The 11,513-nt window shown below is 42.5% G+C and overlaps 2 pseudogenes; both read left to right on the top strand.

Moving 5' to 3' along the window:
- Positions 1 to 444: 444 nt before the first annotated feature.
- On the top strand, positions 445 to 1,765 carry LOC130043683 (elongation factor 1-gamma-like; annotated as a pseudogene).
- Positions 1,766 to 2,365: 600 nt separating this feature from the next.
- Positions 2,366 to 5,832, top strand: LOC130043682 (40S ribosomal protein S24-like; annotated as a pseudogene).
- The last annotated feature ends 5,681 nt before the right edge of the window (positions 5,833 to 11,513 follow it).

Here is an 11,513-nt window from a genome sequence, read left to right as displayed (position 1 = left end):
TATTACAACCCAGCATGTGGCACACTGCAACTAAGCTGTGTAATCCCCAGCAAGCATAGCAACTAAGCATTTAAGCCCTGCAATCAAGTGTGGGACCCTCAGTGAACATCGCAACCAAAAGTGTGTCTGTATTTGTGTGTATGTGTGTGTGTGTGTGTGTGTGTGTGTGCAAGAACCATAACTAAAACTGTGTACAAACACTAGGACCAACTGTGTGACCTCCCATCAAGCAGTACAATCAAGTGTATGTGACCACCAGTTACAGCAACAGCAACAATAAATGGAAGGGAAGAGGATGGAAGGGAAGTGGGGGGTGGGGAATTGAAAATAAAAAGCACAGGCGCAGACACCCACATTCCATGGCCTCTGCCTTGGAAATGGCCCAGCTTCACAGCTTGCTACGAGTGTGTTAGGGGTTGAAGTTAGGACAGAGAAGAGACCATTATGACAATGATGGGTGGAAATAATCACTGTGGATATGAACAGAGTGCTCCCTCTTTCTCTGCGGAATCATCAGGCGGCCAGACCCAGTCCACATACCCTGGAAACTGCAGGGCCTGCAAAGCCCTCTGCAGCACAACCCAGTGGCCTCAGGTCCAAGTGCCCTCCACACCACCCCATTTTCATTTTGACCAAACCAATTGCACCCCTGAATTTCTGCATAAATTTCTAGCTAGCAAGGTTCCAGCCTTTGACAGTAACAAAGGCTTCTGTGTGTTTGAGAGCAATGCCTTTGCCTACTGCATGAGCTGCAAGGAGCTGCAAGGAAGTACCATCACCACCACCACCACCACCACGGAGGCAGCTGCCCAGGGGGCTTTGTGCCCCCTTGCCAGTATCTGCATGTTTCCCACCTTAGCCATCATGTACCACAACAAGCAGGCCGCAGAGAATGCAGAGGAGGAGATAATTTCTTGGGCTTGAAGACAAGGACTTTGCTGGTAGATAGATGAACGCGTGACCCTGACCCACATCCCAGGTGTCTGCACTCTGTTATGACTCTACAAACAGGTTCTGGAGTCTTCTTTCTGCCAGTCCTTCCCCAATACCAACTTCAGCTTCCTCACCTGCATTAATCAGAACGAGGGTTCCCAGCAGTCTTGCGGGGAGGTGAAGCTCTGTGAGAATTTGGCCCAGTTTGGTGCTAAGAAGTTTGCCAAGAGCCCTCCAAGGAGGAAACTCCAAAAAAGGAGAAGGGTCCTCAGGAGGAGTCAGAAGCCCCAGGCAAAGCAGGAGGAGAAGGCAATGACCCCAGCTCCTGAGGACATGCAAGAACGGACATGCTGTGGGGCTGAAGGTCAAAGACCCTTTTGCACACCTGCTCAAGAGTACCTTTGTGTTGGATGAGTTTAAATGCAAGGACTCCAATGGGTTCCCCTGTTTGTGACCCTGCCATACTTTGGGGAGAACTTCAATAAGGACCATTGGTCCCTGTGGTTTTCCAGCACCTCTTCCCTGAGTAGTTCACCTAGAACTTCATGAGTTACAACCCCATTAGTGGAATGTTCCAACAACTGGGCAAGCCGAGGAAGAATGCCTTCGCTAATGTCATCCTCTTCAGAACCAACCACAGCAGATCCATTTCTGGAATTTGAGTCTCCTAGGCCAAGAGCTGGTCTCCCCGTTTTGAGTCCTGATTGGCGGTGGACTACAGTCATCTACATGGCAGAAGCTGGACCCAGGCAGCCAGGAGATCCAGACGCTGGTCTGAGAGTAGTTTTCCTGGGAGGTGGCCTTCCAGCATGTGGGCAAGATCTTCAAGTGACCATCTCTTCCCTTTATTGAAAAGAAAAAAAGAACTACTGAGTTCTTAAAGGAGGTAAAGCGATACACATGATACCCTTTCAATAACAGTATTGCAAACCAACATGAAAAAAGAAAATGGAGAGAGACACAAAAAAGAGAGACAGACAGGCAGACAGAGAGAGAGAGAGAGAGAGAGAGAGAGAGAGAGAGAGAGAGAGAATAGCGTCTGCCATAGAGGCAGACTGGGGATGGGGGCAGGAGGGAAACTGGGGACATTGGTGATGGAAAATATAATATACACTGGTGAAGGGATGGATGTTGTAACATTGTATGACTGAAATTCAGTCATGAACAACTTTGTATCTCATGGTGATTCAATAAAAGGAAGGAAGGAAAGAAGGAAGGAAAGAAGGAAGGAAGGAAGGGAGGGAGGGAGGGAGGGAGGGAGGGAGGGAGGGAGGGAGACGAAGGAAGGAAGGAAGGAAGGAAGGAAGGAAGGAAGAGAGAGAGAAAAAAAGAGAGAGAGAAAGAAAGAGAGAGAGAGAAAGAAAGAAAGAAAGAAAGAAAGAAAGAAAGAAAGAAAGAAAAGGAGGGAAGTATTCCAAGGAAAGACACAAGCATGTGTAGAAGCAAACAGTTTTATTGCAGTGAAATTGCATACTGGAGAGATGAATGTGAGTATAGTCAGGGCAGAGCAGCACCCACCAGGTCCAGGGGAGCTAGGCTCCAGGGACCTAGAAATAGAGACAGAACAGTGATAACCTGAAGGTCTATGCTAGGAATAGTCAGGCCCATTCTAAGAAATAGGGGCTATTTTCTTGCCTTGTAGTTTCACAACTCTCATGACAATTTGGGAGGTGAAATGGGAGTAAAATCATGATGCTAATTTTATTTTAATGAGGGTAAAATAAACGAACAGTCTTTTAGTGATCAGGTTGAGTTGTAATGCACTGGTGCATATTAAGTGGAAGTCCCTAGTCTGAAAACAAGGGAAGCTGGGACTGATGTCAGCTTTTCTAGCTATAAAGATGGTGAAGTGGGCACAGGGGGTTATGTGGTTATAAACTTCAGAGGGTATTTTTTTCCCTTGCAGGCATTAAATACTAGGGCAGAGGCTTTCAAATACCATCTTGTGGGTAGATACAAATGCAGAAAATAATCACAAAACAACCCATTCTATGTAACAGCAGTACAGCCACATTTAATCTTTGTGATCAGGGGCTATTCCTGGCTCTGTGCATAGGAGTAAGCCCTGGTAGTGCTCAGGGAACCTACATGGTGCCAGGGACCAAACCTGTGCCAGGTACATGGAAGACGAGTACCTTCCCTCCTGCCCTACCTCTCTGGCACCTCTTCTTTTTCCCTTTGTAAATGTTGAAGTTACTGAGACCTTCATTACAGTGTTAGAGGGGAGGTAATAATGGGCATCTTTGTTCTGATGTACTATGGAATGTTTTTTTTTCATAATTTTATTTATTTTTTTCTTCTTATATTTATTTATTGAATCACTGTGGGAAAAGTTACAAAGCTTTCAGGTTTAAGTCTCAATCATACAATGATCAAACACCTTTCCCTTCACCAGTACTCATTTTTCACCACCAAGAAACCCCAATATACCCCCCTCGGATCCCTCCCAATGCCTGTGAGGCAGATGATTTCTACTTAACTCTTTTCTACATTGATTACATACATTATTTTGACAAAAGATGCACCATTATTGTTTAGAATTTCCCCCCTAACAATCAGAATTTCTGAAAAGGCATTGTGAAATACTTTGATTTCTATAGCTGGTTATGAGAATCATATAATGATTTTGGATTTCTGCAAAGAGCCAGATAATTATGAGATTGGTTTCTGTGCATCTGGTGTTATGGCCGTGCTGGAGAGCCGCTCGTGGGGGGCAACTCGTGACCTTGCTAGGGCGTGAAGGACGAGTGGATACCGCCCCCCTTCCCATGAAACTGCAGTTGCCCCATGATCGCTGGCTCATTACCTGGCTTTCCTATAAGCTCTGAGGCAGCGGCCACCTTGCTGCTGGGGTGGGGTGGGGGAGGCGGAAGGGAGCAATACCCTTTCCCCTCGGGGAGGCATGGTGCCATAGTTTAATGCATGGTCCATTCACTTTTCTGCCACAAGATGCCAGGCTCTGGATTAAGTCCTTTTGTCTCTGGAGCCATGGCCGTGCCAAAGAGCCGCTTGTGGAGGGCAACTCGTGACCTCTGTAGGGCATGAAGGATGAGCTGGTACCGCCCCCTTTCCATGAGACTGCAGTTGCCCCGTCACTACTGGCTCATACCTGGCTTTCCAATAAGCTCTGAGGCAGCAGCCATCTTGTATGTGATCCAGATGCATTTCTGCCAAAAGCCACTGGGTGGAACTGAGCTGGAGACGGTTTGTGGGTGTGTCTTCCACATACCCAACTTTTGGCCATTTAGTTTCTTGATAAACTTTGCCCCAAGTTTTTGGGGTCTGGCCAAAGGCACAGCAGCGAGATTTGTTTCTGAGTCTCTGGGATCATGGCTGTTAAGCAGCTTGATCAGGAGCCAGAGAGGCCGTTTGTAGGAGGCGACTGGAGATCTCACTGGAATGGGGAGGAAAGGGGCAGTTCCACCCCCATTTGGTGAGGCCCCACCTGTCTCATCACTGCAGGCCCAAACCTGACTGTCCAGTGGCCTCTGGAGGATGGCGGTCACAGGGCCGCCAGGGGGAACAGGCCAAGGCAGAAAATCTATTCCCACCTGGGTTGGCCCAACACCAGTAACCTACTGCAGGAACAGGACTCATTTCTGCCAAAAGCCTTTGGGTTTTGAGATTCGTTTCTGAGTTTCTGGGATCATGGCCATGAAGCAGTTCGATCAGGAACCAGAGAGGCCATGCCTTCAATTATATAGCTGAGCTGGAGATGGATTGTGGGTATGTCTCCCACATACCCAACTTTTGGCCATTTAGTTTCTTGGTAAACTTTGCCCCAAGTTTTTGGGGTCTGGCCAAAGGCACAGCAGCAATTTTGGGGTATCTGAAAGTCTGACGGTGCCATCAGGCTGCTGATGCACTCGCCTCACAGGTACAGATTGACCTGCTGGCAGCACCATACCCCCTATGGAATGTTCTTAAATAGTTCCTCATTAATTATGGTACTTCCCCCTACCCCCCATATAGCCCAGAAATTCTAATCGTATCATCTACCCCAAGCACCCAAGAACAGCCCTCTGGATGAAGCGCTTGACTGTTTTCAGGTCTCGGCTATTGTAAATAGAGCTGCGATGGGAAATAGAGGCATGGATGAATGTCTTTTCAAAATAGTGTTTGGTGGCCTTCCATGTACCTGACACAGGTTTGTTCCCTGGCACCACTTGGGTTCTCGGAGCATGACCAGGGGTTACTTCTATGCACAGAGCCAGGAATAGCCCCTGAGCACTGCCAGTTGTGGCCCAATCCCCCACACATAGAAAAAGAGAAGAGGGGAGGAGGAAAAAGGAGGAGAAAGTTGAGGAGGAAAGGGTGGGAGAGGATAAAAAGGAAAAATAAAATGCATGTGGATCAGTAAGGAAGAAATAAGAACTATTATAGTGCACAAATGATATTTGCCTAGAAAATCTAAGCAAATGTACAGATAAATTATTACAATGATAAGCTACCTCCCTTATGTCTGAAGAACACAGAAGGGCGTCATGAATAGCAGCTGCTGCCAGTAACAACACGGTCACTCTCCAAATCAGGAAGGTCATGACCAACTGACTCCTTCAGTATAAGTAAATGGTCATCGATGTCCTTCACTCTGGTCAGACCACAGTACTTAAGACAAAAACTTGAGAGAAACTTGCTTAAATATACAAGGCCACCCCAGACGTCATCTTTGTGTTTGGATTCAGAACCCATTTGAGTGGTGGCAAGGCAGCTGGCTTTAGCATGATTTAGAATTCTTTATTTCATGCAAAGAAAACCAAGCCCAGATAGAGATTGGCAAGACATGACCTGTATGAGAAGTAAAAGACCTCAAGAAGACAGATAAAGGAAACCAAGAACTAAATGAAGAAAGCCAGGAAGACTGCAAAGGCCCAGGCTGGCACTGGCAAAAAGAAGTGAACTGGAGATTGAAGAACAGAAATAAAGATTAGGCAGTGACTTTCTCTCTGGTAATTGTGTAGAATTTTTCACAAGGATTAATAAATTTTATAAATTAAAACCTAAAAAGTAATATGGATATTTTGCAAGGTTATTGTATAGGAAACTAAATGTTATCAAGTCTATTTTATTTTAACCTCTCTGATTAGAAATTGAAGGAAAATGTCAAATACCATATACTGTAAGATAAAGGACATTGTTAGAATAAATAAAACAGACCTGTATAAAACTTCTGTAGAATTAATAAAAAACCTATTTGAAGAATCTTAAAGAAGATTTATTTTTTAAAAATGAAAGAAATTATTATACTCTGGGATTGAAATACTCATTATTTTTAAAATGTTGCATCTTAGGGCCCAGCTTCAAAGACTTAAAGCTTGACAAGTGCAAGACCATGAGTTCAAACCCTGGCACTGCTGCAAAAGCTGATTGATCATAACAGCCCTGCAGTTTGTGATCCCTGGTGAGAAGGCGGTTCATGATTTAGGAAGCCCTAGGGCAAGCATGAGGCTATGGGCTTAATCCTGGTGCCTTTCATGCATTGAGGAGGTTCTGACAACCCCAAAGTCTGGGGTCCCAGGCAAGAAAAAAATAAAAACAAAAGATGTTAGTTTTCCCTTATTCGACTTATAGATTTAATATAATGCCAAAGACAATGTCAGTAGTTTAGAGGGATTTTTGTTAAGCATGAGGAGGAGTTGAAACTGACAAGCCAATTCTACAATTTATGTGGCAATATACGAAGCCAAGAATAGCTTAGATAATCTTTTTCTTTTAAATTTTAGCTTAGATAATCTTGATGAATAAGAGCACAGTTGGATAATTTAACTACAATAATGTTACAATCTGGAATTGATAAAAGATATGCATACTAATATTAATAATATTGTGGTAATAATAATACATTGTTATAATTCATATAACACAAAATTTGTAATATGCAATATATAATACAATATGTAGCTATTGACCAATAGACCACCATGAAAGAAAAGTCCAAAAACAACCCATATCTCTATAGACAATTAGACCAGTGGTGATGCTTCAGTATCACTGTATCACTGTCATTCCATTGTTCATCGGTTTACTCGAGCAGGCGCCAGTAACATCTCCATTCACCCCAGCCCTGAGATTTTAGCAGCCTCTCCTTACTCGACTTTCCCAATGATTGGAGGCTCTTTCAGGGCTAGGTTAATGAAACCCATTATTGTTACTGTTTTTGTCATATCAAATATGCCATGGGGAGCTTGCCAGGCTCTGCCGTGCAGGCAGGATACTCTCAGTAGCTTGCTGGGCTCTTCGATATATATACATATATATATATATATATATATATATATATATATATATGGGCTGGAGCTATAGCACAGCGGGTAAGGTGTCTGCCTTGCAAGTGACCAACATGACCGACCCGAGTTCAATTCCTCTGCCCCTCTTGGAGAACCCGGCTAGCTACCTAGAGTGTCTCACCTGCACGGCAAAGCCTGACAAGCTACCCGTGATGTATTCGATATGCCAAACACAGTAACAATTGTCACAATGGAGACGTTACTGGGCCCTCTCGAGCAAATCGATGAACAATGGGAGGACAGTGACAGTGACAGTGATATATATATATATATATATATATATGTGTGTGTATATATATATATTTTTTTCCCTCTATGATTTGTTTGCCTACTGTCAGAACCCCATCAAATATGGTGCGGTAATTATGGAAAATGGGTAGGGAGTGTCTTATGATGTGTCACGCATTTTATGATGTGTCTTTTGAGTGAACATATTCCTTTTTTTTTTTTTCTTTTTGGGTCACACCCGGCGATGCACAGGGGTTAACTCCTGGCTTTGCACTCCAGGAATTATTCCTGGCAGTGCTCAGGGGACTATATGGGGTGCTGGGAATCGAACCCGGGTCGGCGGCGTGCAAGGCAAATGCCCTACCCGCTGTGCTATCACTCCAGCCCCCGAGTGAACATATTCCTGGACTGTGCTTCAGTATAAGGAGAAAAGATGAGTCTTCAATACTTAGTGCTGGGTCAACTAAATATCAATTTAGAAAAAGAAATTAGCTTCTAATACCATTTCATACAATACACAAAAACCAAAATCCAGATAGATTGTAGAGCTAAATATAAATGGCAGAACAAAAATATCTAGACACCTGTGTAAGAAAATATATTTGTGCTGGAATGTGACTCAGTGGCAGAGTGCACACATGACTTGTATATATGAGGCTCTGACTTCTATCCTTGCACACACATACAATTCTTAGCTTTGGTTCAAGCCAGCTATCTTTTTTAAAAAATTTATAGCTATTGCTTTAAATATTTAGTTAGCTTCCCCCTTCACTTTGCTTTTCACTTTAGGCAAAATTTCTTAAAGAAGCATGAATGATGGAAAAAGTAACTGTAGTCCTCTAGCACTGTCCTCCCATTGTTCATCCATTTGCTCGAGTGGGCACCAGTAACTTCTCACAACAAATTGTGAGACTTGTTACTGTTTTTTGGCATATTGAATATGTCACGGGTACCTTGCCAGGCTTTGCTGTGCGGGCAAGATACTCTAAGTAGCAAGATACTCTCTGAGAGGGGCAGAGGAATCGAGCCCCGGTCAGCCGTGTGCAAGGCAAACGCCCTACCCGCTGTGCTATCACTCCAGCCCTGAAACAACAACAAAAAAGACAATTTGGATTATATTAAATTTAGAGTATTTTACTTATCCAACAACTCTATTAAGAAAATAAACCTGGGACTGGAGCAATAGCACAGTGGGTAAGGCATTTGCCTTGCATGCGGCAAACCTGGGTTCGATTCCCAGCATCCCATATGGTCGGTCCCCTGAGCACCACCACAGGGGCAATTACTGAGTGCAGAGCCAGGAGTAACCCTGGTGCATTGCCAGATGTGATCCAAAAAGCAACAAAAATAAAGATAGAAAGAAAATAAACCTGGGGTTGAAGCAATCATACAGTGGGTAGGGCATTTACCTTGCATGCAGCTGACCCAGGTTCAATCCCTGGCATCACATATGGTCCCCAGAGCCCCCCTAAGTGATCCCTGAGCTCAGAGCCAGGGGGACACCAGCACCATCTCCTGTGGTGTTTCAGGGACCATGAGGTGTCCAGCATCAAACTCAGGGCCTCATGAAATCAGACAGGCACTCAACCCCTTTAAACAATCTCCTTGACATTGTTTTTAAAAGAGAAATTCTCTAATGAATTTAATAAAGACAAATGGGAGAATGGGTGAACAATGTGTGTGCATATTCATACAAGGAAGTACTACTGTACAGAAATGAACAAGTGAAGCAGTAGTGCACTCAATGATGGAAGTTCAAACCCAGACAAAACTTATTTATGGGTTAAGAAGTACAAAGAAGAACTGGAGCTATAGTACAGAGGGTAGGGTGTTTGCCTTGCACACGGCTGACTTGGGTTTGATCGCCAGCATCCCAAATGGTCCCCAAAGTACCACCTAGAATAATTCCTGAGTGCAGAGACAGAGGTAACCTCTCTGCATCACCGGGTGTGACCCAAAAAGAAAAAAAAAAGTCCAAGGAGAAGAAAGAGGCTGAGAAATAGACCTTCTGGTTCCCCTAAAAGTTGATTGTTGTGAATACAGTTACCTGAGTATGTTCTGTTAAAAAGTATCAAATTGCACATTTTATCTATTTATTATTGACTTTTTAGTTTACACATACCAGTCTTCAGTAAGTCTTTTTGGAGAGGCGAGAACTCCAAACTCTCATTGTTGCCCTTCACTTAGGCAGGACTTGTCTGAAAGCCCTTGCCATGTTCCTGACTCTTTCTTGGAGGTCCCAAAGAAAAACCCTGGTGTATTTACAAAATTATCAAACCTCTTACCAAACTTCTTCAAATCTCAGAAATGCTGTTGAGTAAAGATTTCCAAACGGTCAGGAAACTTGTAAATTCAAAATCAGTTTGTTTTAAATTTACAAAACAACTGCTAAGAATTCTAAGCATCAATAACACCACTATAGTGGTGGGAGACTCAATACACCAATCTTATCATTGGGCAAATCAGCCAGGCAAAACATTAATAAAGAAGCTAGTGCTCTAAATGAAGAGCTAGGTCTAATAGACATTCTATTATTCAGACTGTCCAACTCTCCCCCCAAAAAACACCTCAACATATATATTCTTCTCCACAGCACATAAATATTTTCAAGGATAGATCACATACAGGGGTATAATGAAAACATCCATAAAATCATAAAACTAAATATTATACCAAGTATCTTCTCTGACCATAAAGCCACAAAAGTAGAAATAAACCATTATAAAAATGGCTACGGGACTAAATACCTGGAAACTAAACAGCATCCTACTAGATAAATGTTGGATCAAAGAAGAAGAATCAAAAAAGAAATAAAAAGATTCCTTGAAACAAGTGGGAATGAAGACACTAAGTAGCAGAACCTATGGGACACAGCAAAAGCAGTACAAGATGGGAATTTTTGGTTATTCAAGTGCACACCAGCAAGAAAGAAAGGATTCAAATTAATTATCTAATTTTTCAGATTACTGGAAACTAGAAAAACAACAGCAAATGAATCTCAAAGAAAATATAAGCCAGGAAATATTTAAAAATTAGGGCATCGGTCAATGATATAGAAAACAATAAGACAATACAGAGGGTCAATGAGACCAGAAATTGGTTCTTTGGAAGAGTAAACAAGATTGAAAAACCCTCAACTAGACTCAAAAATAGGAAAAAAACTAAATAAATATATCAGAGATGACAGGGGAGAAGTGATAGCACACCTTAGAAATACAAAACATCATAAGAGGTTACTATGAGTAATATTATGCCACCAAAGCCTCAGAATATAAAAGGAGAGGCTGAATTCTTAGAATCACATGAATTCCCAAGATTAAACCAAGAAGAAACAGAAAATCTGAATAGACCAATCTTGAGTAAATACATTGAAACAATTATTAAAATTCCCCCAAAGGACAAAAGCCCAGGGCCAGATGGATTCACTAATGGGTTCTACCAAAACTTCAAAGAAGACTTAATGCCCATACTCTTCAAGTTCTTCTAAAATGTCAAGGAAACAGGAATCCTCACTAATAGTGTCTATGAAGCCAATTTCACACTATCATTTAAAACAGAGAGACTATTAAAACTGAAAATCATAGACCATTATATCTGATGAACATTGATGTAAAGATTCTAAACAAAATCCTAACAAATTTAATTCAGCAATATGTTGAGGCCGGAGTGATAGCACAGCAGGTAGGGCATTTGCCTAGCACGTGACTGAGCCGGGTTTGATCCAAACATCCCGTATGGTCTAGTCCCCCAAGCACCATCAGGAGTAATTTCTGCGTGCAGAGCCAGGAGTAACTCCTGAGTATTGTCGGGTATGGCCCAAAAAGAAAATAAATCAGCAATATATCAAAAAGATTATACATCATGATCAAGTGGGGGTTTATCCCAGAGATGCAAGAATGCTCAATCTATGCAAATCAATTATTATTATTATATACCAAATCTATACAAATAAAGATAAAAAAGTATGGTCATGTCAATCAATGCAGAGAGACTCTTAACAAGATCCAACACCCATTCATGATGAAAAAGAAAGCCCTTCTCTGAAAAAGGAATAGAAGTAATAAA

The sequence above is a fragment of the Sorex fumeus genome, unplaced genomic scaffold (genome assembly GCF_029834395.1).
Source record: "Sorex fumeus unplaced genomic scaffold, SorFum_2.1 ptg000122l, whole genome shotgun sequence".
NCBI classification, from domain to species: Eukaryota; Metazoa; Chordata; class Mammalia; order Eulipotyphla; family Soricidae; genus Sorex; species Sorex fumeus.
This window is presented reverse-complemented; position numbering and strand designations above follow the sequence as displayed.